The sequence below is a fragment of the Dromaius novaehollandiae genome, chromosome 5 (assembly GCF_036370855.1).
Source record: "Dromaius novaehollandiae isolate bDroNov1 chromosome 5, bDroNov1.hap1, whole genome shotgun sequence".
NCBI classification, from domain to species: Eukaryota; Metazoa; Chordata; class Aves; order Casuariiformes; family Dromaiidae; genus Dromaius; species Dromaius novaehollandiae.
In genome coordinates this window covers 32,873,147-32,897,546 of record NC_088102.1, presented here as the reverse complement: position 1 = coordinate 32,897,546, position 24,400 = coordinate 32,873,147, and the positions used below count along the sequence as shown (strand labels likewise).

The 24,400-nt window shown below is 36.0% G+C and overlaps 2 long non-coding RNA genes across 4 annotated transcripts in view; one reads left to right on the top strand and one right to left on the bottom strand.

Annotated features, from left to right (window-relative positions):
* LOC112983267 (uncharacterized) overlaps positions 1–24,400 on the bottom strand; it is a 153,415-nt gene that overhangs the window by 53,045 nt on the left and 75,970 nt on the right. The window contains exons 3-4 of one of the 2 annotated variants that reach the window (XR_010389613.1): positions 14,600–14,690; positions 2,717–2,863 (exon numbers count right to left, since the gene is read on the bottom strand). This is a non-coding gene — a long non-coding RNA (uncharacterized LOC112983267). Of the gene's footprint in view, positions 1–2,716; positions 2,864–14,599; positions 14,691–24,400 lie in introns of those variants that run through there. The other variant, XR_010389612.1, reaches the window with a different exon arrangement.
* Positions 1–24,400, top strand: part of LOC112983268 (uncharacterized) — a 32,864-nt gene that overhangs the window by 2,779 nt on the left and 5,685 nt on the right. For both annotated transcript variants that reach the window (XR_010389611.1, XR_003259193.2), the window contains exon 2: positions 18,031–18,176. This is a non-coding gene — a long non-coding RNA (uncharacterized LOC112983268). The remainder of the gene's footprint in view (positions 1–18,030; positions 18,177–24,400) is intronic.

Genomic DNA, 24,400 nt, shown 5'->3' with positions numbered 1-24,400 from the left:
AATATCCCTCAAATGTGTTCAGAGTTAGATGCAGAAGACTAGAGCACAGGAGAGTGAAGTAAAAGAAACCCCAACAAGCCATTTCTGTGTTACTGTTGTCTTACTGACAGAAACAAGGACAGAAACATCAGAAAACACTCAAAACATAACCATAGTGCATTGACCCAGACATCCAAAAAAGGATGACACAATCACTTAGGTGGGATTAAACCAAATGTCCTAACTATTTTTACTAATTCTCTACCTATAGGTAGGTGTCTGAATGAATTATACTCAAATGGTGTCTCAATTAATTGTATTGCATTACCATAGAAAAATCTGTGGCTGGCAACCACCAAAAACCTTGGGCCAATTAGGGATTCCTCAGGGTAAAAAGGAAGCAAAACGGTCCACATGGATCCAGAGATCTCTGTCCCCACCTCAATGTTCGAGATGCATGAGCCTTTAACATGATGACCCCAACGAGAGACCGAGTTCCCCAAAGCTGCTTTCAGATCTTTTTCTTACGAAGACTGAACTTTGGCCATCTGGCTGTATGTTTTACTGATTGAAACAAGAGCTAATTATCAGCAAACATCAAAATCTATTTCAACATTTGTTAATGTGTAGACTCTACAAGCAGTTTGCACACACGGAAAGGTATGAAAAGAGTAATCTTTACAGGGTGCTTTGGGTATAATCCTATAAAAAAAATACTACTGGAGCTCTTGGTATTCCACAGTTTTAATTACATTTAAAACATTGCTATGGGATTTCACAATAATCTTCTTCATAAGCTAGTGATAATGTGAGTTTCATACTACCCTCAAAGTGTGATGGTAGTGTAGTGGAATTGTTTTTTTGTACTCCACATACTTTGGTAAGTGTGAAAAGAAGATTAACATAATAAAAATGACACTTTTTCTTCTCCTTTGTTGTTTGTGTTTTCTAAGTTTTACCTAGTGAGATGACAGAATATGAAGCATGGTTTACTTCTTTATATACACAAAGAACCACTTGCTCCCCTTCTAACAATTTTGCGGTTGTTAAATGATTCTTCGTCTCCTTCATTCATATTTCCTTTCCTTTCCTGTCCATTTGGAAACAATAAAACATATAGTTTAGGAATATCTGAGCTCATCCTGAATGAGAATAATGATACAGTAGTCTCAGTGAAATGATACACTAAGATTTCTATCTTAAATTGAGACCTTGATCTAAACTGTATAGAATGAATGTGGGTATTTTTTAATGACATATTGCATTATGCCATGGAGACCAGCTCTTGAAGAAAGATTGTAAATCTATTCAAAGTCATACTGAGAAACTAAGATAAATGCCTATGAGGAAACGTGACTCATGTATGAATCCCTATGATGTAGTATTCCAGGACTTAACTTTTTAGTTAAGTTTAGTTAAGTTTTTATATTTTGAGATTTTTAAACAAAATACCTGTACTTTTAAATCCATAATGGTATTTTACTTTGAAAATTACTCCATAATTTTGCCTTTTAAACTACTGAAAATCCTTTAAGAATTTTTAAATGATATGATTCTGGTGATCTATAGGGGCATTTTTTTTTAATAAATTAAAATGTTATTTACACATTTTTAGTCTACACTTTACATAAGCCTGTCCTGTACATTACACTGCTCTGTCCTCTGTGTGAAAAGAGTTAGTTATTGGGTCACAGATCCTGATTACGCCTGAGCTCACTGACCATAACATACTTGCCACTAATATTCTGGAACGCTGTTGCTGTCTCCCCTGCTGTCTATAACTGAGGGAGCTTTGACTCCTGTGCTCAGCATGAGACATGTTACAGCCTGCCATGAACGAAGTGAAAGTGTATCCCCTTTTCAAGGTGACTTTAATTTTGTTTAGACAATGACAAAGTAATGATAAGACAAAGTAAAATCTCTGTGAAAAAGTAGCATTCCCTTGCAAGAAGCTTAACAAACCAAATCCAAGCAGATATAAATTCCATAGGAAAGAAGACATAACAGACAGCATGTTGTTACAGAGAAAAGCTCTGTATTTTATTTCTATGTCAAAGTTTCTGTTCATCTTAATACATTCCGTTAAAAGGATTATTCTGTATCATTGCATATATATATATATATATACACACACACACATATATATATATATATAAAACAATGTCTTTCATTACACAAATGTTTAATGTCTTCTGATACATAATGACACAAAAATAGAGATAGGAGGTAGGTTTAAGAGATGAATGATTAATCCAAAATATAAATTATTCTACATCGGTTTACTGACTATATTGAATACAGGCTAGATTTTCTATTAAAATTGACAACAGATTTTCAGAATGAGCATTTTGGAATCAAAGGCATTTCTTCAGAGGAACTGCCTATCAGTTCTATGTTTAATATTTGTTCACTGTTTCAATAGCTCACTTGTGGTTGTAAATAATACTATAAGCATGTTTTCACTGGAAAATCATTCTTCAAACAGTAGGATAAGGTTAATTCTATATACATATAATCTTGTGGATGGTATCACTGCTGAGTTCTAATATAAATAACTTTCCAAATTATTTTTCATGTTTCATGAACAAATATGGATTCTTAGGTAATTGCCTTTCATGTTGTCAACTCTAAACTATATGCTTTTTAAATAAATTCCAAACATTTTTGTGCTGACCACTTTTTTGGTTTTCCCAAAATCATTTAAAAAACTATTTTAAGGGAAAAAATATAACTTCTAGCTTATGCTTCTTATTTGGAAGAGAAGAAATTGGGAACATGAAATTTTTCTTGAAAGAAAAGCCGGTTCATTCAATATTCTAAATCTGAAAAAAATGAGAAATTGATCCTCTTCCTTGGAACTGGAATGAGATCTTGAGAGTTGTTCCTGTAAAAAACACATTGTTATGGTTTGCTCTGTGTGAAACAAGGAATTGCATGGTGTGCTGTTTGTTCATCTTGTGTCAGGACTATGCATAAATAATGCATGTATATATTCCCGGAATTCCCTGATTTCTTTTCCTGTGGGAATCAGATTAGAATGGATTATTCTCAAAAGAGAGGTATCACTGCTGTCAGAAGATAAGACAATAGTAGCGGGGGGGGGTTGTTTGTTTTGTTTTGTTTTTATTTATAAGGCATCTACCATATACAGGACTGATGAAATATTCATACAGCCCAAATTTTCCTCATTCTTTACAGTATGTGGGATTGGAAGTTACCTCATAATATGAACTCATCTCACAATGTAAATCTACAAGTCTGGGTAAATTCAAACACTAGTGACTGGAAAATGTTTGTCTAAGCTTCTTAAAATTATCTCAATTTTTGAGATTCACAAGGAAATGTCACTAAATCAATTTAACACATGAAAAATTCTGTTCTTCTGCATTTTCCTAGGCTGGATAGTCTTTGGCTGTTTCAAAATAAGAGCTCAGTAGGAACCAAGATAAAACAGGATAAAACTTTGAATATTGATTTTAAGGTACAGGCTCTGAATCAGATTCATGGGGAAAGCAGAAAATGTAAAATGTATTCCAGAACAAACATACATATTGTTTTGTTTCTTTCTAATTTTGAAACAGATTCTGCTTTCATTAATACCCTTGTCCCTGCACAGATCACAATAGTGTGTCACATATGAAAACGTCTTTATGACCAGAATTTGGCCCACTGTATCCAAGTCCAACAGGAGATTGTTAAAATGAGCAATACTATGGCTGATCAAAGTGCCAAATTCTTTTGCTTGCCATGCTATGTTACAGTGAGCTTTTTAACTGCTTAAAAATTCATATACTTAAATAGTACTGTCATTTTTTATTCTAAATTTTTATTGCAAATTGTATTATTTCCTTTGAGTGGGACTTTTTCCTGTTCATTTGAGCCTTCAACAAGCGTCACCATTTTCCCATGAACTTAATGCTGCTCTCTTCTTTGTTCTTCAGAAATTTTTGTTTCAGTTTCTTACATCAGGTTTATAAACATTTTTGCTGCAACATCTGTTACTGCATTAATCAGAGTACCCAAAAGAACCAGAAACCCAGCAACAAAGTATTTTGAATAATGTATTATACTCCCTTATTTGTACCAAATCCATTGCCTTTAACTAGCAGTAGATGAAAGAATATTAATTCTCCCATTGAATAGAAATTTTGGCAATGGAGAAAAATCAGTGTAGTATTTTACTAGGTAATGCGAAAACATAAGCTACACAGTTCCTTAACAAACAAGCACCACAAACACCTTTCACAGGATGGCTCTGGCACTTTTCATTTGTGGAAAAACTCATTATGCTATTATAGTCGTTGCTACTTCTCCACATCTTTTGTGTTTGATGTGTAAGCATAATCTGAAGCTACGCGTTCATTCATCGTCGGTCAGGAAAATCTGGCTGAATTGTATGATACATTAAACTGAGGGAAAATGCCAAAACATCAGAAAAGATTATAGACTTTTTTACAGACAAGCTGGATTCTGTAAGAAGGATACTTATGCCATTAATTTAGTCAGTACAATCCTACATCCTTGAAATTTCTCCTTTCCAGCAAGATGGAAGGTTTTTCTTAATATTTCAATTTTAATTAGGGAAAATTGCCACTGACTAGTGGATTTACTTTTATTCCAGGATTAGGTAGGGGAAATTCTGAAGGAAACAGTTATAAAAATGTATCTCCCAGTGACTAAGCATATTATACTGTCTAACACATACTACATACATACATAGACTAACACACTAAAAATACCAAGTGTTTCTCATAGCACTTTGAACATGCTGACAAGATATTTTTTATTCAGTATGTGAACCAGTAGAAATAATACATAATCATAAAAGGCTCATTACATGAAAGAGTACTATAAAAGTTCACACAATGTTGTTCAAGAAATATTTCTGAAATATTTTAACTATTAGAAATTTGTTTTCCATTTTTCTTACCAGCTCTTCCATATCTCTTCATTTTGAAGCAATAGCATGTTATAGCACAATAGTATTGTAGGTCAGACTTCTTTAATACAGAAAAATATCTCAAATGTAATTTAATACTGCTTAAATAAATATTTTCATGCAATTTCCTAGGAAATCTCTTCCTACTGAAAAAAGAAAATCATCAGATTTCTTGTTTGTCCTCATCAGCACGGAAGATACTAAATTTCTATATAGCAGCAGAATCTCTGTAGAAAGAATAGGCCTTTATAAAAAGAATAGGAAAGTACATAGAAGTAAGCATGCTATACAAACTTCTATTTGTTTGACTGTGACAAAACTGGGGTACTCAGAGAGACAACTCCAGGCTTTCCAAAGGTGAGAGCAAAAGTACATTTTGCTTCCCCAAGGGTGGGTAAGAACCACCACTATCTTGAGCAGGGTAAGAATGAAGCTCAAAGAAAGAGTTGAATGCGCCAGAGAACTCCGAAGACTTAATTTTTTGTGTTACTCCCGTTGCATGATGTAAAGGAGGAGAGAAACGTGAAAGCTCGGGGTGGAGAAATGGAGGTGATGAATGGTGCTGTTGGAAAAGGTCATCTCAGAAATAGCTCCTCCTCCACACCCAGCAACCAGCCTGTCTTTCTCTGCCACAGACGAAGTTGGCAGCAGGCTGTGGCTGTTTTACCAGGTCTGGCAGTTTGATGTCCTAGGCAACTCCCGTCTAGTTTATGTCTCCATCCCTCCCTGTTCAGCTCCTATGAGGCTCTATGGGGAAATTAAAAGGCAATTCAAATTTATTCATTTTCTCATACACCGTATACACTACTTCTCTGCAAGCTGCACTAAAGACAGAAGGCAAAAGACCAAGCTGAAACTTTTAAGCAAAGGAATTTAGTAATGAATAACAGGCAGCTTGTGACCTGAGTTGAACTGCCTAGTTTGAAATGTTAGATCATCTGAATATTACAATTACACGAAGTAGCCTATCTTGTTCAGCCCCGTGTACTCGAGGGCTGCCTGCACAGAACAATATCCCTACAAGTCCTTGTCATATTTGATCTATTACAGTCAGCTTGTAAAGTTCTTATAGATAATTAAATGATAACCTATTTTCAACAACTTTTCTTTTGTCCTTGTTTTGAGTTGGTCAAAGATCCAAAAACAGATTTCAGAGCAGATGACAAGTCTGCTAGACTTGAAGAGTATATCAAAGTTTAAAAACTGGGGGCTATTCTGTGGCATTTTGTTATAAAAATAGGTAAACCTGAGGATTACACCCAAGCATTTAAAGATCCACCATTCCTAAAATGTTGCTTCAGAGACTGAGAAAGGTCCTAAGTTCATTCACCCTTGCACTACAATATCTGACAATGATCGAAGAATATAAGTCCATACCTTGCTCCTTTATCTCTGCCAGTGAATGTCTTTGCCTGATAACACTATCCATCCCCTTCGGGTTGGTGAAGAAGATTTACTCTTGTGACCCACCATTATGTACCCAGGTACAGCAACAAGCTTGAAGAGCTTTTCTTATGGATAGTGGATAGATGTTCTTCTATTTCTAGATCTTTAACATTCCTAAACAAAATTGTCTCTAGACTGAGACACCAATAACACTAATAATTCCTACTTGAAGCTTGCACTTTTTTGCTTTGCACACTGACAGATGTAATAAAAGCTCATCATATTTAAACTTGTCTTGCAGAGCTTAAATAATTTTTCAGCAACTTTCTCCATATTTTCCTTTATTCTAGCAATTGTTTTAAATTTATTCATGCATTATCCAGCCTTCTTTCCTTGAGACTTTCATGTTTAAAATGTCCAAAGTCTGCTAGCAGCATCATATTAAAATTTATCCTCTCCCATAATTAATGTTTTGCACACATCTTAATATTGCATTGATACTCCTATTTCTGAATATAGTTCCTGTACTTAAATAAACATGTAAGTGTAAGCATCTGAAAAGATAAATTGAAATAAGAGAAACTACAGATGTGAAGAGCACTCACTGTGCTAATCAACGCATTCACATATGTAACGTATTATTTATATGTAAGCACATTAAAAGACCTTCCATTTACTATATATGGTTTGTGTAACCTAAAGGCACCCTTTTTCTTTGCATATTTTTTCTGGTTTCTTTTGTGAGTTCTTTTTATATTTTCACAAAAAATATTTCTAGTCAGAACTTGTGAATGTTCAGAATTCTGGGGTATTTATTTTTGCTGAGATATTGTTCATGTGGTGTCTGTCTTCATTTGCAGATAAAATCTTGTATTAAGGAAAAAAGCTTTAAAAATATATATTCATTTAAATATGACTCATTTTGCAGTCAGAATTCAGTGAGAAGACAGCCTGATGTGAAAATAGGACTGTGCAGCAGGAAATGTGTGGTACAAACACATAGCTGTATCTTGTAACTGCTTTGAAAGGGCTTTCAGAAAATACTAGGCATTCCATTAAAATGTACTAGGTGGGCCATTTATACCAGTACATTGTTCAGTGTCATTGGACATGCATTGCAAGAAATATGTTCCCTGCTGACCATCCCAGCAAATGCTTGTGCTATTCTTTATGTTGCCAATGCAAGCTGGATTCCTCTGTAATATATTACCCCCCAAACCTTAAATAAAGGCAATGACAACTAAACCCTTCCAAAAGCTCCCACCTCCCTGAATTCCTTGTTAAGAGTTTACCTTCTTCTTCCTTTGTTTTTTTTCCCCAAACATGTCTGACCTACTTTCTTATTATTGACTACATGTTATTCTGTTACTGGAGATTTGTAGTTATACAGCATAGAAACACTCAGCACTATTTAAGACAAAAACCTACTGTTGAATTCAATGTCACAGCAGAGTTTTATACCAGTGAGGAATTACCTTGATAAATGGCCCTGACATTAGAGTTTTCACGACTCTACATTCAATGTCATCGCATCACAGTGCAGAGTGTTAAAGTAAGGCCACTGCTACCTTCCAACAACATATTAAGTTGAAGCTCACTCTATCTCTGGATCCCATAGGCACAATAAATGGAGAAAATAACACATTTACAAACTGATAAAACCCAGCAAAGCTAATAAAATCAGACACTTTATAGCTTGGCTAATAGCGTCCTTTGAAGGGCATCAAATAACACATCATGTACTGCTCTGGGGGAAATCAAATTAGGTATAGCAATGTTCCCTCTGAACTGTGCATTTGAATAGGTAGGAGATACTACAGCTAATCAACTCATAATGATAGAAATTTTATAATTAATGCACTGTTTGTGTTAACGTGGATGTATGCTGCCTTGATGGAAGCAGCAATCACCTATCAAGTTATTGAGATTTCAATAAGGAAGTCCTTACAAAGCTTTAGAAACATTTCAGACATTACACTATCCTCCTTAACACTGTAGTGTGTGATAGTCCATTGGAAGGACATCGTCATATGTCACCTTAGCACACAGGACTTTTTTTGTTATTACCAGACAACTGCAACAATAGCTACATTATGCATTTGTTCTGTCTTCACGAATTAATATGAAAACTTTTTATTTTCTGATAACACATTCTGTGCAGCCATAAAGAGATATGGATTGCCTTTGTTCTCATGTTGCAGTATAAGAAAATATTTCCATTCCACTTTTCTTTTAACAGACACAGCTGGATTTCATTGTGTTGATCTTAAGTGCCAAGCATTGGTTCCCATATGTGCTGAGGCCTAGCTCTTGGTTCCAGTTCTCTTGATGTCTGACCACTTCCCTCATTTTAACAATGTCTCGTTTACAAGGAGTGCAAAAACAAACTTGTTAAGTTATATAGAAATGTAGTGCAGGGTGCCATGAAAGGCAATAACACTCACTTGTGCTCTGATTTTATCAGATCTGACAAGCTAATCAAGGTTAAGATTGGTTAGTAATAAGGGAGGAGATTCATGAGGACAAGGCAGAGTACAGAAGGAAAGGTACTACTCTTCCATTTTTGTCATTATCTACAAGATTAGGAGAAGGGAACATTAGGCTGTTGTAGAGGCTATTTTTTCAGCCACATAAGCTAAAAACTAAGGCCTTGAGACTTAGCTGTTTATTATCATTACTAAATGTGTATTCCAGAGTATATCAGATCTATATTAGTATATCATTTAAAAATGATAGTATGTGTTCTTGCCCAAAGAGCCTACAATAGAAGGGCACAGTAGGTATTTCTAGAGCACAGTAAATGATTACACAAAACAAAGACAAACTGTATTTGTGAGTAATGTAACTAGAAATCACAAAGGGTATGTGGTACATGAGATCCCATTGCCTTTTCTAGGATTCTGGGCTCATCTGTTCCTGCCGCATTCAAGCAATGGTCTGCAGAGCTGTCATCTACAGTTTAATCTCATTGTATGAGAAATAGTGGTCATTACTAGGAAGTCAGCAGCAATTGCTAAAATTTCCATAATATTCCACCAGACACAGAATAAAATTATGTTATAGTGACACTGAACGAATAATTTTCTGGCTTCAGACACTAAGCTGTTTATAAGTAATTGAATATTAATACTTTCAGACAAGACATAGTCCTAACTCCTGCTTAGCAGCAGTGCAATTGATATTTGCAGTGCCAACTACAGTTACATTATGTCTTTGAAATTGCTGCACATCTCAGATATGCAAAATAATCTTTACTTATCTGAAATTTGCAAGTTCTAGTGATTTTTCCGATTTAAAGATTCAAACCAAATGTGTTTTGAAAAATCACCTGTAATTTTTATAATATTCTAACTTAGAGGGCAGATTTAGATGGTAAAACTTTTCCTACTCTCCCCCCTGTAAAATAATTTCGTAGTTCGTTGTTGTTTAAGCTAAGCAAAAACTGAATGGTTTAGAAAATCCAAAAGAATAATACAATGTAAACTAAAACAATATCATTTCCAATTTTTTTTTTTACATTTATAAGAAAACTAAAAATATGTAAGCTGATGGAATCAAAGGTCTTTGAAGAACATTCTACCATACCCTATTCATAGCAGAAAAGGTTACTCCTGTAATTTCCTGCAGTGTCAATTATTTGACTTATTGATAGAGTCATGTTTTTATATTATTTTAGAATCATATTATTTTAGAATTTAGAAAAAATTAGCAAAATATTGGGAGTTCTTGGAATTGGATAGAGTTTACAAAATGATGGTATGGACAGTCATTGGTAGATTGACTCAGTGTTTGATATGATGAAGCCTTACCCAAACATTAGTAGGTGTGAAGGGGCTGAGCTGAATTGTCATATTTCAGTTGAATATGTTGTCGTATTTCTGGCAGATAAGGATTTTTTACTGTATATTTCTAAATGATGCTATAGAAAACATGCTCCACCACTGTGATTTTTTGGGAGTGCAAAGAATAAGAACTGAAATTCTTATCCTATACTGAGGTAAACTATCACTGGTTGTCATAGTGATTTATTTAAAAACCTTTGTAAAATTGACTGCAAGTAAGGCCATGTCTTCTAAAAATATATAGCAGAATAACGAGACTGGAAAGCTAGACCCTAACCTTAATTCTGCCATAAGGCAAATCTGTACAAGTTAACCTCCCTTCTCCAACTTGTGAAACGACAAAGACAAAATGTCTATTATCTCATAGGTTTCTGCTGTAGCTCAGTTTGTTAAAGATCACAGTGTACCTTACTATTTGCTGCTGAAGATTTTATAGCAGCGCAATGTAATAATACATAAGACGATACACTACCTCCCTCTATCCTTCCAAGAATTGCCATTTCCTTTTCTTTTCTTCCATTCCTTTTTTAACATCCATTTTATTTTTCAGGCATCAGCACCTTTATGAGGTAGTCTAAATGATGCATATCTTTTTACATAGATGTGTTAGATAAATAGACAAATAATAAATATGACACATCATAATATAATAAATATTCAGATAACTAATAGTAATGTCTAAAGGATAGCTTCCAACTGCTACAGTTGCTTCCAACTTGTATTTAGCTACTTCCACTAACAAAGACCTGGCTAGCTGAAGGTATTAACGCAATTTATACAACTTTCATTACCAAAGTCCTTATATCATCAGCGATGCAAACATACTATCATTAATTAAATGAAAATTTCAATGAAATTTTCAATTTCAATAATTTCAATTAATTAAATGAAAGTCTCATGCTCAGATTCCCATCTGGCTATGCCTCTTCAAATTCCACAGCAATGTGGTAAATAAAGTGGACTGAATAATGTTCATAGTCTAGTTCATAGTGTGCCATAATTTTTAAAATGCTCTGGCCTTTAAATTTCTTGCCTGAATGTCTTCCAGAAATTCTGATTTCCAAAAATCATTAAGTATAACAATTTTTTGCAATATTTTCCCAGGTTGTGGTTGTGATTTCTTATGTCTACAGAATCTCTTGTTGGTGATAATTGTACTTTTTTACATTTCAGACTCACACTTTTCCATGATGATTTTTACTGAACATTAATATCTGTACAGAAGACATCTTTTTATTGCCTCTCTGGCATGGTTATCTCTTGAAGTATGAAACACATATTTCTTTTCTTTAGTATGACAGGATTATTGCCCTGTCACCAAAATCTAGCCTTTACATCCAAGTCATCTCTCATCAGACATAAGTGGGTAATACCATTTAGTACTTCCCCTTTAACTGTGATTAGCTCCAGAGCCCAACTGTTTTACTGCCTGTGTCAGCTCATCTTTGTTCAGGGCTTTGTTGGACTGACCTGATCCTCATCTTAGAAATAGAAATGTGTTACATTCCTTTTTGTGTTCCCTTGAGTAAAATTCATGCTGTACTGTAGAAAACTAAATATAAGTTAAGAATCTGGCATTTCCTGTCGTTATTACAGTATATTAGGCTACCGGCGCCTTCAGTTGTTTTCAGCTAATGTATTATGAGCATCTAGCCTTCTGTTCTTTCTTATCATCACAAAGGAGAATGTATATTTAAATAAAACAAAAAATAAAATTGGCATATGAAGAGATGAAATCCACTTATTACTCTTATAACAAGTGTTAGAATAGTTGCAGGTGGCAAATGCTACTGTTTACACTGCGAAGGATTTTGCACTCTAATCCTCTAATTGCTTCAGTCATCTGGCTCATTAGTCTTCAGTCCTCTGAGTTAAAGGATAAATATGTTTTGAGAAAGGACATCCCTTTTTCACATATGTTGGTAAAAATGTGAGCTTTACTGGAGTGCCTTCTTTCAAAGAATATGTCTCATTTTAAGCACTTTACTATCTTATATCTCTTCAGCAGACAGGAATCCCTCTACTAATTTCCTGTGAAAAAAAGGAAGTTCAGGAACTTCATCTGCTGAGAAGGAGGCATTCCTGAGATTCATCTTAATTAAATATTAACTTCTAAAAAAAACCAAAGGTTTTAATTTCTGAGCATTACACAAATCCAGGTCATGCAATTTAATTCTTCATTGAATGAGGCAAGGGAAAAGAGGAAATCAGGCTCTTCTGTTTACTATATTCCTGTAGTTAGGCTGTTCTTCAGAGGATAGTAAGACTTTACTAAGCAGTGACCTTTGATGTACTGGGACCAAAGTATTGAAAGTGATGAAATTCTTGTCCTGGATTTCTTTTATAATTGTTACCAGCACAGGCCCTAAGGACAATCTCCACCCCAGCTGCACCAAACCTTTTTACACCTTCCTTTCTGCTTTCAAACTATGTTGGCACAAATCGCTTTGCTTGGATTAGTGCTTGATTCTGCTTGCATTGTTTTAGGTAGCTTGGGTTTCTTTTAACCTTGCCAACTTAGAACTCACACTCCTGACTATTTTGTTCTTGTTTCCTGCCCAGTTCTGTAAATGTGAAAAGGTCTTGATGCACTTGATAATGACATTTCAGTGCATACCAAAATCTGTGATAAGTCAAATTTCTTATAAAAACTACAAAAAACTATAAAAATGTCTCTACACTAGAGCCACCTTTGACTTCCTTATCCTTACTTCCAGTGTAATAAAAAAAATAATTTTTTTCTTCTTCTATTTCAGCAGCTCTCTTTCTCTCTTCATTGTCTTACACTGAGGCTTAACCTGATCTACCTGCAGTTCTTAAAACTCTAGCCAGTTATCGTTGGGGAAGTTTCCAATCATCTAACCTTTGTCAGCTGCTCAAGAGGTTATAGGATTATATTTGTGTGACTGTTTTAATGTTACCAGTGGGATCTATAGAACTGTTTTTCAAATAATGCCCATATCCATTCCTGTTTTCCTCTGGAAAAGGGCAGTGAGGCATCGCTTGCAATTCTGTACATTAGATATAATCTGCAATATAAACACACAGAAGACTTCAGAACTAATGCATCTTCATTAGAGTGACAGCTCTCATCAGATACTTTGTGTGCTAGCATCTAGCAGCAAGTGAAGCAGTGATGAGGCTTGGAGCACATCCCAAAACTGTGAGGAGCACACACATCTCACTACTCTTTCAGCTGGCAACAGCCTATGTAAAGTCATTAAAGCATTGACTTTAAATTATAATCTTATGCTAACTGAAGCAGTACCTAGTTAGGCTCTTCAGAAATTTATCTCTAAAGGATTCCGGGATCTCGCAGACAAGAGCCTGATTCGCAAAACCACAACCTGTTTGCAAAACATTTCATGTTCTCTAGGATCAATAAATGAAATCCATGTAACAGCAAAGACTTAGGCCCTTGTCCTCAAAGATGCTTAAATGTCTAGCTCAATTTCAGTGCTACAAAGTACCCCTGGCTTTTGGGTTAAGTGGGACATGAGTGGTATATTGGCCTCAATAAAAAGGCCAGAACCAGATATGCGAAAACTGATGTACTCCATTGCTTCTGGTCTCTGTCTAACACATTAATATAATGGAGACAGTCTGGAGAAACTTACAATCTCACTAACTGCCCTGTGTTTGGTCATTAAGTTTTATCTAGTAAGTAGGAAGCAGAATCTCCTTGAACTTTTAATTCCTAAGAGTATTATTAAGCAACAGCAAATATGTTGTGATGTCCCTAATTTAATTTCTTTAAATTCTAGTCTGCACTTTATGACAAACAACAAATAAACCACATGTAATTTTTATTCTATGTGAACTGAATCATTTACCAGTGATAGCTTCTAGCTCATCCCTCAATGCTATGTGATTTTCAGCAGTGGGATGTGTTCTTGTAAAAGGAGAAGAAGAAGGCACTAAAGCCTAGCAAGGTGCCCTCAGCTTGACTTACAGCCTGGATGTTCATACTACTAAACAGTGTTATAAAGTTTATGTTCCATCAATGTGTGAATGTGCTCTTTGGAAGCATTTTTGAATTGGCTGAACAATCGGCTGTAAAGAGAAGATGAGGCACAAGAATGTCCCAGGCAGCCATTCTAGAGACAGAGCTTCACTGTCAGGCAACACCACAAAATAAGACATAAAACTTAAAGAGCTGAGCAAGAAGTTTGATTAGTAAAAGTACAAAGATGATTTGAATACTGTATGCCAGCTGCCATGCATAGTACCACAGCTTTAAAACTCAGTGTTTGAAAGTGACAAAGCAGTACACTAAATCCTTACCTCTTGGATCAGCATATGCTTCCTGTAAGCTTAAAAGCAGGAGGTATTCATTAACCAGAGTAATTATAATTGGTTTAATCTTCCTCCGTTCACTTCATAACAGATTTATGTCACAATTCTTTGCTGGGTGTAATTAGAGGCAGAGCATGCAGCTGTCCAAAGAGCTTACCTTGTTCGTAGCTACCCATCATAGCTGTTCAGTGTTTTCTTTGGTGTTTGCATCCCACAGTCACATTACAGGACATGGAAAAAGACTTTCCCTGTGAAAAAATGGAGAAATCATTTAGCTTTATTTTAAAAGCAAAATACCATTCTCTGAACCAATCCATAAGAGCTGATCATGATACTGGGGAATTCTATCGATAGGAAAAGGAACTTTCCAGTTGAGACACGTGCAGTAAGATGTGGAAGTAGTTCCGAAATAATTTCTCTGACTTTTCTACATGAGAAGCTATGGCCAGTGTTTGCTGCTGGTTATCCCTATGTGACCTATGTGAGGGGAGAGTTATGGAGAGAATTTTGCTGCCTTAAGCAGACTTTTTTGTTAGCTTTCCAAAAATGTCTCTCTTGCACTGGAGTCTGGAAGAGCTTCTTGATTTTGGAGAATGTATTATCACCTGTCCTTAATGATTATGATAAATAAGTATATTATCTCTTATTCCCTGGTTTCATCATTCCAATTTCCTCTATTTTGACAATGATTAGCAGTTTGACTGTATTCATGATCAAGAGAAATTTTGTGTAGAGATTTGTGAATTAGTCCGGAAACTGTAACATTCACCTCATTCCTCCTAGCTGGCTATTTATTTTTGAAGTAATCCTTTTTCAGAGGCTGTTTTCAGGTAACATTTCATTGTTAGCTTTCATGGCCAGTTTTACCAAGCCTAGGAACAGAAGTCCTGGAAATGTTACATTTCAAACTTTATACGTAGGCTGAAGGTGTTAGTGCTGTTCAATTAGTTTTGAATAAGTAAGTGAGTATTTAGGAGCTTATCTTAAGCAACAAAAGAAGGCTTTCACCCTTGCTTTCCAGGGAAAACACTAGTATTTATACTTCTAAGTGCTAAATGAGTCATCCAGTTAGAGAATTATGGAATATAGCTACAGAAGAACTTGAAGTTCTTGAAGGTAGGAAAGAGATCTTGTTCTCAAAAACATGCCCAAGACCACTTATAACTCAGTTTTTTACTTGCTAGTAATGAATCCTTTTTTTTTTTTTTTTTTTTTTTTTTTTTTAATAGAGAGCTAATTACTGACCAAAGCTCATAAATTAACTAGACCCTTCAGTAGAATCTGGTATGCAGCTCAGATATGGAAGCTGTGCAGGTAGCAAGCAATCTAAAAACAGAGTGGTAATAGTTGTTCAGGTCCAAGAATCCTTCATCTGCATTTCCATAAATCACACATTCCTTGATTGGTTACAGGGGAGCTGAAGTAAGTAATTACTTTTAAGTACAAAGAAACTTGCTCCAGATAAAGTCCTCAAAGCTATTTTCATTTGGATCCAAGTCCCAACTCAGAAAACAGCTAAGATACCTATATACAAAATGCTTAGAACTGAGGGGCTATGTTGTAAAAACTGAGCCTTGACTCCTAAAACTGATATATAACACAAACAGAAAGAGCAGGATGACAACAGAGGACAAAAGATGGAATATTATTGTGAACTCTGAACCCATAACTCTAATGTCTGGGTTGGTGACTCGTATATAGCAGAGGCTTAACAACTAAATAAAATTCCTGTTGTTAAGCATGGAGTAGGATTGCAGTTTTTTACATTTGTTTCATTTTAAAAAAATCTGTCAATTTTGTAATTAGAAGCCTGAAGTCCAAATGAATAAACCTTTACCTCATATTATGATTAAGCCTGACAGATATTTCAAGGAAAATATGAAATAGGGTGAAAATTTACAGTACTTGTTATGCCTGGAGATTGCACATTCAAATGCAACAACATGAGATATAAGAACTCTCAGAAATGCTTAGTGGACTTAGTGGAATTGCAGTGTTTCCCGTCAAGACACAACAAGTTTCTGAGTAGAAATTCTGTCTGATAGCAGAAGCCAGTGCTCATCCTGAAAAGATCAGAAAGCTAAGAGGGTCTTCTCCAGCTGTAGACAAATCCTCAAGCATCATAATACAGAGAATAGCAGTGCCAGAAAAGCAGAATCTTGTCTTTTGTTTTTGGAACTGCACTACATTTACACTTTAAAGTGTTCTTCAAACATGAATAATTATTATCAGATTGTAATGTGGTCATAAACCCATACCAAGAATCTAGGACTTATTGCACTAGATGTTATACAAAAATGATGTAAAATATGTGTCTTTTATCTTAAATCACAATAGTAGAGAAATATAAATAGGAGAAAAGAGAAAGGGAGAGGGAGAGGTCAGTGTACAAGCTATGAAAGTAAGTGCTTGCATAATTATGTTGGTTCCAGTCAGAGTTTTGTTCTTCAAGTGAAATCATTAAGTAAACCTAGCTATTCTTTGCAAGTGTCCAACTGAGTTTCCACAGTGGAGTGATTTTTTGCAAATATGATATGAACTGATCTTAAGAAAGCTGGTTTGAAGAAAGAAAAGCTAGGGCTCAATTAACCAAAAGTAGTTGTACAAAGCAAATGTAGTTCCTTTGCATTCACGAGTACACAGTGGTTCTGGGGATGAGGGAACTGTAATAGGTGATACTTCATCCTCTTTCCTTCTCACTCAGCCATAATCTCTCAGAAAACACTCCAGCTTTAACTAAAATCATGTATGGATTTTTTTTAACAACTGTCTTCTATATGCATGAAGACCAATCGCTCTATATTCATAGAGACCAATCAGAGACTCTGATAGAACACAATGGCTCCATAATTTCACTGCCACAAGTACAGCATCGCATACCCTTTATTGATATAATGACATTAACAGTATTGTGATATTTTATTCATCTCATGCTATCATGGAAGTTGGCTTATTGCTTTGTTAAAAGAATGAGGGGAAAGTGGCTTTCTGGAACAGTAATGTTAAGTGACTATCTGACAGATTCCAGTTCCTGAAGTCATACATTACACAGAGGATAGCTTTCTACCTTTTTGTTCCAAATCTGTAAATGCTCTGGGACTGGATTAGAACAGTTACTAGCACAAATTCTCCTCAATCATGTAAGAGGGTTTTCACCTAGGAAATTATGTGGAATGACAATGTAAAACAGCATCTTTTTTAAAGGTGATATTTTAAGGATTTTTAAATTTGTCTTCAAGACCATCTGAATCTGTTTTGGGAGTCACAGTGTTGTGCATGCAATTCCTAATTCTGCTAATCCTATAGGCCTGTTACATTCTTACATTACACAGGATAATTTTCTACAAGTCTCTGGGGAATTAACAGTTTTATCTATGTAAATATAATAATCTATTTTTTAAAATGGTATCAGAAGCAGAGCTTGATAATGACAGTTCAGTTGCCTCAGAGTTTCCACTTTAAGACTTTTTCAGAAAGTTGCTTCTATGTCTGCCCAGGGTGACTTTTTTGAAAGTTTCAGCAGAAACAGCCCAACCAATTCTGAAAATAAACTAATTCTTTTTTTTTAATAATTATCTCCTGGAATAGGAATTTGGAATGTATCAAAGCACACACAGTCACTGACAGGAATATGACCTACAATCTTTCTAAGAACTGGAGACATCCCACTAAGACAAAGGCTTCAAAAACTTCTATTTGCATATGATTGCAGAGGCTTTATTAGAGCTTAGCAGGTAAGTGCACCTAAGACTTCATTTCTACTGAGCATGTTCAGTAGAAATGCTCGGCTGGAGCACTTTTTGGTATTCTCGGTTCTATTACGTGAGGTAGAATGCTATCTGACTGAAGAGATAAGCTCTGGATGTACAGATAAGGGCAGTGGAGAGGTGTAAGTTTAAAGACATGTATGAAAAGCAGTAATTAATGTTGCTTTACTTTGCAAAGACTAACTGTAAAAAAACGCCAGGAGACTGATGTCTTTGAGAGAGCCTGACACTTTCCCACTTTATTCACTTTTCAGCCAAACTCCAGAACTAAATAACTACAAGCTTCTACACAAGTGAACAAAGCTCACCAGCCTACTATTTTAAAATGAAAATTTCAAAATTCTGTCCTATTTAATTATTCATATTCTGTGTTTTCAGCCAATTCTTCCTTTTAAGCTTTATATAAATATTCTTCTGTAAGATGTGAGAAACTTGTCAAATCCCCCTCACCCCCCTAATTAGGACACTTTCATCTTTTTGGTACAACCCTATAACAAATCTTTATCAACCCAAGGGTGACTTTTATAAGAACTATTATTCTCACACCCTTCTCCACCACAAGTTACTTTAGATACTATTCTTCTCATGTACATTGTTTTTGCAAGAAAGATTGAAATACTTTACTTCTAAGGATAACAAAATAGACATTTCTCATACCTGCCCAGAAAAGTTTTAACCTTGTAATAGATCGCTTATCCATTCAATGCTAAATAAATCCCACTTTTCAGCTTTATATCTTACATTCCTCATCCTCTCCTGATCTTCCACTATGCAAATGAGAAAGTCAGTTACCTACCATCATACAACAGGTCAGAGGGAAAAAAAGAGCCTTTCACTTTATTCTCTTGGTCCACAGCTCTAAATACTAATTGACTTAATTCAACTAATGAAATGGGACTAAATTTAGGTATTGTATGTTGCTTACCTTCATTTGCATAAAGTTCTCTAACATTGCCATTACTTTCTGATTGTTGGGTTCGTCCATTTTTGACTCACTTTTCTGTCATTTGTTCTAGGTGTAACAAAGTTATGAAAAGCCCCCTCACATTTCCCCTTCAAATTTCCTTATGACAGAATTGCTCAGAGTGCATCAGCCTTCTCTGAGAGACAATTTGGATTTAGAGCTATAGAAGTTTGGAACTTTTCAACTGACTGTTGATTTTGTAAATCATCACATATTTATTGGGAAGGGATTCATACTGCCTTATCTGTTTAACTTTAGGCTATCAACCATCCCATAGCATCTCATATAATCTCATATAGATTTCATGGATGTGACAGGAAAACTAGACTGTTGATTCCCAAATTATATACCCAAAGTGCAAAGGCATGATTAATCTTGAGGATTTACACAACATACAGTACAATATACAATATATTTCTGTTCTTACACAAAAAGACACATGTTCATCATAAGCAAAAAAATTTTATGTTTTTTTCCTCCTCCTTATAATAAACTTCTCATTCACAAATTCAGCTAGGCATGTCTGATAGGTTATATATTCTAGTTTGGTAGCCTTGATTTTCTGTTGGACTGGTCCTCTGCAATTTGAAAGACCTTGTCAGCCCAGGGGCATACTATGAAAATGGATTTCATATGGTTTGCATTTCTTTTCGGCCTTTATTATTTTATTGCAAACGTAATATTGTTCTAAGAAAAAGGAAAAGGAGATTTTGTTCTATTCATCCTTTGCAGTCCTACCTTTCCTGGGACTTCCTTGAAATAATGCTATTTAAAATGAAATGCAGGACTGCTCTAATTTTCTAAAGCAAAATCCTTTAAGGTTTAGCAGATACATTTTTAAAAGCCCCTTAGGAACTGACAGATAATAAAAAATCTACCATCAACTTTTCTTTTTTTTTATGTCTGAAGCAGTATGGTCTCTAACTTCTATTGCATATGTAAAAACTTTTAGAGTAATCTATGAATTTTTAAAGGGGTCAGTTACACAATAGTAGAAGTGTATTTTCCCATGAGCACAGCATTCCTAATGGTTTTCTGAAAACAGGTCTCAGTAAATCTTCAGAACAGGCAAAAAATAACTTTATTTTGAAAGTTTCATTTGCACTGCTGTAGCCTGGAAATATGTTGCAGAAAGAGAAGAGGAAAATTAAGGCAGTAATCATAAAATGGAAGCAAAGAACAGCCTCAAATCATAACAGAAAATTGAATGATACACATTAAATATGAGGTTAGGTCCTAAATTATGAAACTTTTTAAAGATTCTCATAAAATATAATAATATCTAGAAAGATATTATTAAAAGTTCTATGAAGCGTGTCTGTTGTAAAGGGAGGACAGGTGGTGAGAGCAATTTTATCCTCCTTAATTCAAACTTATTCCCTGGGTATGTCATGTGAGCCCTAGCTGAATTTAAGCACCATTAATGGTGCTGGCAATAACAGACTAGCACATAAACATACCCATGGCTCTCCTGCTTTATCACCTTCATCATTTTCCCACCTGCTACGACACCATAACCTTACCTCAGCCCACCACCTTACTGGATACCCTGCTTTCCACTGAGGCTGTTCCACAAGTTTCTCACCTTCCCATGGCATATTTTTATGTTCTAAGCTAAGGCTCCATGCCCAGACCCCACACCATGGTTTCCTTTCACTTCTCTGCACACTCTTATGTCTTCTCAAGCTAGAGCCTTATCTCTCAGGCTTCAGCTACATGTGCTGTCCTATTGCAATCCCAGTCCCCACATACTGGAACCTAACTATATTCCACTCAGTTGCAGAACAAAAAATAGTGGATCAGGTGGTGTAAATCAGCTTATCTTCCTTCCATCCTCTGCCCCAGGGCTATGTGGACCTTTGGTAGGGCTCTAAGCTTTTTCTGTAGATTATTTTAGAATCACTCTAGGAGGAGTTCCCAACTGTTTTGTAGGATCAGCACATACTAAAGGACATTTTGCTATTAGGAATTCATTCACGTGATGAGTCCTCAATTTAACTTTGCTCAGTTCGATTGACTTACTCCAAGGTACAGTTCTGTATTGCAGTGTCTCAGATGGCGAAGCTGGTTTAAGAGGCTCTTAGCCTCTCTGTTTCCCGTCTGCTTGACTCTGCCCTCCCATGGGAATTGACTGTCCTATCTGTTGTGCTGATACAGCTGTTTGGGAGGCCACGCAATAAATCAGATTAATGAAATTATCCAGATGAAAGAAAAAATCAGGCAAAGGAATTATACATAGTCAGGATTTTAAATCTTTTTTTTCATAAACCATCGTTTCCTACTAATAAGCTTTTGCCTTGCCCCTCTTTACACTGCCTCCAGCTAATACAGTTTCTTCTGCTACCACGATACCTGAAGGCTGAAAGTTGTGAAAAGATAGAAAAATGTATTATATGGAACCAAGCTGGTTATGCTAGGCTAGTTGTTCAGACCATGGTTGTCTGAGTTCTATATCATGCAGCCAGGAAATATCACAGCTGTTCATAGGCATCTTTGATTTCTAACAGGGGTAGCTTAAGTACAGTACTGCTACAAAATGGATGCAGCAGTATGTAGGACACTGGAAATACTTAGTCTTCTCATTTGCTGCTAGGCTACTGCAAAGGAAAATGTGTAATATTTAACCAGTCAGTGTCAGGAGAACTCATATACATGCTGCTTTGTGGCTTATATTCTTGTCACTTTGAAACCTTTGGTATATGGTTAAAATCTAAAAGGATAAATGAAAGTGTTAGATTTCTTAAAATATTTCTTACAGTATTTTCTTTCTCCTGCTAATCTAATCCCAATGCCTTTTTCTTTTTTTTGATTATATAGAATGCATATATTTCCTGTAGGCCTAGTTCTCTTAAAATATCTCCTCCATGAGAAAAATTGGGTGGGTCCTAGAGTAATTTCACAGAAGATGTTGCAAGAACAATTAGAACTCTGTTTAAAATGAACCGTTTAAATGATTCCCAACAAATGCCATTTTCTCTGGTGCATTTACAATTTCATTTTGTAGTAGACAAATAAATCTGGTCAAATAGTACCCCTAGGAAAAGAGCCCAACCATTCCACAGTTCATGCACCTAATGAAAATTCTCATCTGAGGCTAAAAGATAATCACAGACTGCACTGACACCAGCATAAGGGCAGATTAAAGATGCGCTTTCATTGATTCTCATTGAAGAGTAGTTTCAGACTAAAAAAATAGACAAAAATTAGACTTCATTTGTATGGAAATAAACCAGATGTGCTTCAAAATCACACATAACTTTTTAGCCCCTGGGATGAGACTAGAAATAGTCCAAAGTAAATTCCCCCAAATAGACATATTGTGTGCTGGAGCTTCCATTGCAGATGTTTTGCCATTTGACTCCAATTGTGCCATACTGCCCACTCATGTAGATCTAGTCTTAGGGTACACAGAAGAATTAAAAGTGAGATCCTTCTGGGTCACTAGAGGGGGGAAAAGATTGAAACACTTCACTTACCTATAGTCCCAAGAGAACATTTTTATGCCTACAATTATTGCGTGAAAACAACTTTCAAAGCTGTAGAGAACCAGTACTAAATGCGGTTTTGTCTCGACATTGCTGCTGCTGCTACTGAGCCGCCGCCGCCAAGGCGCGTCAGGTAATGCCGCGCCAGCACCCCGGGGAGCCGTCCGTGAGGTAAACAACCTCGTGCACCTGCATGGGGGAAAAAGGGCGCAAAAAGGGCAGAAGGCCGCCTCTAGGGGAAGAGCGCATCTGGCATGAACTGCATGTACTCATTTGCCATCTGCGCATGAGCAGGAGACCCCCAGATGCCCCCAGCCCGTTTCTGGAAGGTTCCGAGAGGGCGGACTGCGCATGACAGCTAATCTGCATGGGGAGTGAGGAAGCACCTCTCAGAGGCGGGGCAAGAACCTATAAAAAACTGCAGACAGTGCGAAGGGTGGGGGAGGGGGTGTTGTTTGCGACGAGTGAAGACGTTGCGTGGAGTTAGTGGGACGTCATCGGACTCGGAGTGGCGGTAGTTAGCTTCTTTTCTCCTTTTCCAACTTTCTCTATCTTTTCCCCTTACCCTTGTTCCCCTCTCCCCTTCGTCTTTCCCCACCGTTTCTCCCCACTCTGTTGAAAATAAAGTTAAAAGGTTTAGGGTCTTAATCTTGTCCTTGGGATCGTAATGAAACCTTCCCGATAGTGGATCGGGACAAAAGCTTGGTTAATTTTAAAACTTTATTAAATGATTTCTAGGGAAATCTATTACTAGTTTAATTCCAGGTTTACAATATACCTAAGTCAGGCAAAGTGTAACTGAGTAATGATTAAATACTCAAACTCTGAGATGTGGATAGATGAATTGTTTAATCCCTAATCTTTATGTGAGTGGTTTTTTTTGGGGGGGGGGAGGGGGAAGGGGGTTGTACTGCTTGTTTTTTTGTCATTTTCAATTTTATATACACAATGATTATGTGATATATGCATTGAACGCACTGAAGTTCAATTGAATTGATAGATTATTTTCACATTATTATAGTAGCTCTGTTTTCTTCCAGTTGCAATAGCTAAATTTCAGAGAAGCACTCTATTCACAATGACTATGCCTAGCTAGTTAGCTGAACTGCGCTCTTGCTATTTTAAATAAACCCGCATTAACTTGTTTCAGATGATACTAAATTGCTTTAGACAATGTCAAGTAGTTCCAGCCAGGCTGAGATTTTTTTGTTTTGCTTTGTCCCAGATTATCTGGCCTGTGGCCTTACCCCTGACAATTACAGAGGCATTCTTAGATTGTACATTTATTAGCTTATTTCCCTTACATAACCTTTCACTTCATCCAGCACAGCAGAGATTTTTGTAGCCATGCTAATGCCAAAAAGGGCATTTTAGCAGTTCCAACAGATGTCCTTATTAAGCAGAATATGTTTTTGTACACAGCCTGCTTTCCCTTTGGAAAATATCATTTTTCAAGCGTGGTATTTTCTGTGTGTCCCATCTAAGTTATTTCATCAGGAAAACATCATTGTTTGGATGGGACAGATAGATGCATTGCTGTAGGAAGACACACAGTAGAACTATATGGTGAAGTACTTTCTGCACATTTGGGAAGAGCAAGAGCTGGTATCTAGCACTAAAGAAAGATAAGTAGAAATCCATTAACTGTATCTGTGGAAATAACAGAGCAAGCATTTTGCATCAGCTTTGCCACTGCTAAAATATCTATGACAACAAGCAAGAGAGGTGTAAAAACATAATTT